A 2,252-nucleotide genomic window follows, 5' to 3' on the forward strand; every position below is an offset into this window, starting at 1 on the left:
TTGTTTTTTATTGGGGGCTCATACAACTCATCACAATCCATACATCCATCCATTGTTTCAAGCACATTTGTACATTTGTTGCCATCATCATTCTCAAAATATTTGCTTTCTACTTGAGTCCTTGATATAAGCTCCTCATTTCCCCTCCCTCCCTACTCCCTCTCCCTCATGAACCCTTAATAATTCATGAGTTATTATTATTTTGTCATATCTTACATTGTCTGAGGTCTCTCTTCACCCTCTTTTCTGTTGTCCATTCCCCAGGGAGGGAGTTATATGTTAATCCTGTAATTGGTCCCCCCTTTCTACCCTTTCTACCCTTCCCTCCACTCTCACCTCTGGTCCTAAAGGGATCATCTGTCCCGGATTCCCTGTGTATCCAGTTCCTATCTGTACCAATGTACATCCTCTGGTCTAGCCAGATATATAAGACAAAATTGGGATCATGATAGTGGGGGAAGGAAACATTTAAAAACTAGAGGAAAGTTGTATGTTTCCTCCTTGCTACCCTGCACACTGACAGGCTCATCTCCTCCCTGGGACCCTTCTGTAAAGGGGTGTCCAGTTGTCTACAGATGGGCTTTAGGTCTCCAATCTGCACTCACCCTCATTTACAATGACATGATTTTTGTTCTTTGATGCCTGATATCTGGTTCCTTCAACACCACATAGTCACATAGGTTGGTGTGCTTCTACCATGTGGGTTTTGTTGCTTCTGAGCTAAATGGCTGTTTGTTTACCTGCAATCCTTTAGACCCCAGGTGCTATCTCTTTTGATAGCCGGGCACCATTAGCTTTCTTCACCACATTTGCTTATGTACACATTTGTCTTCAGTGATCATGTCAGGAAGGTGTGCATCATGGAATGCAAATTTGATAGAACAAAGTGTTCTTGCATTGATTAAGTACTTGAGTGGAGGTCCAATGTCCATCTGCTGCCTTAATACTAAACCTATAAATATATGCATGCAGATCTATACTCCCATCGTCCTATATAAATATATTTACATATGTACATGCCTGTATTTAGACCTCTATAAATACCCTTAGCCTCCTAGTTCTTTCCTCCATTTCATTTTACTTTCCTCTTGTCCCACTACCATGCTCAGCCTTCATTTGGGGTTCAGTAATTTCTCTTGGTTACATTGCCCTTGCTGAATCCCGTCCAGGCCTCTCATACTCTCCTTGTCACTAATTTTGGATCACTTGTTGCTCCCTTATCCCTGGGATGGTCAATACTACCTCCTTACACCCGCCTCCCCCTCTCCCAGGTCCCCCAGAACCATTGGTCCCATTGTTTTCTCCTCCAGACTGTTCCTCCAGCCTATCTTATCTAGATAGATCTGCAGAGATAATAATATGCACCATAAAACAAGGCATAGCAAGACAAAGTGACAAAAGAGAATACAACGATGACAACAAAAAAGAAAACCAATGACCCAGAAAAGAATAAATTAGCTACACTTTGGGGCCAGAGCATGGCACCCCATCAGACTTGACTGGAGGACACACCTAGAGGTCAAAAATCAGATTTTGATCTATTTACAGGTTTTTCTTTCTTTTTGAATCTTAATGCTCTTGAATGTCTCATGCCCCTAAAACCAAACTCATTACCATCAAGTGGGTTCCAATAGCAGCCCTACAGGACTTAGACATCTTCATATTAGTCCACTGCGACATCTTTCTCCCAGAGAGGGGATATGGAGTTAGAATCACTGAGTTTGGGGTTAGCAGAAAGTACTTTAATTGCTGTGTCATCGGGGACCTTTTGTTCTATCTAGAAACTACTGTCATCTATTGTGAATGGATTTTCATGTACTGAGGGAGAGGGGTTAATCCAAGAACAGAGAGCAGTCCAAGCAATCTACTTATCTACCCCATAAAGAAAGGACCGGGAGGATGTAACCACTTTATTTTACACCTGAGAAAAATAAAGAGCCCTGAGAGGCCAGGAAAATGTAATGTCATGCAGCAATTTTATTTAGTCCTCAAACTCAGACTAAAGTCTCTGACTTTCATCTTTTTACTACATCATATTGTGTCCTTTAGTTCATAAAGATTTTAAAATTTAAATATGTGGGTAAAAGACATTCAAAGTGAGAACTTCTATGGAAGAAACATTTGCAGATTAACCTTGAAAAGGAAGACTTCTTTTCCATTACTTTCCTTATGGGGTCAGCTTTTTAGGTTTCATTTAGAGTTGCTCTCTGTATACTTCTATCTGTAAAGGATCATGATTAAAATGTCAGTTG

This window comes from Tenrec ecaudatus, chromosome 2 (assembly GCF_050624435.1).
Source record: "Tenrec ecaudatus isolate mTenEca1 chromosome 2, mTenEca1.hap1, whole genome shotgun sequence".
Lineage (NCBI taxonomy): Eukaryota > Metazoa > Chordata > Mammalia > Afrosoricida > Tenrecidae > Tenrec > Tenrec ecaudatus.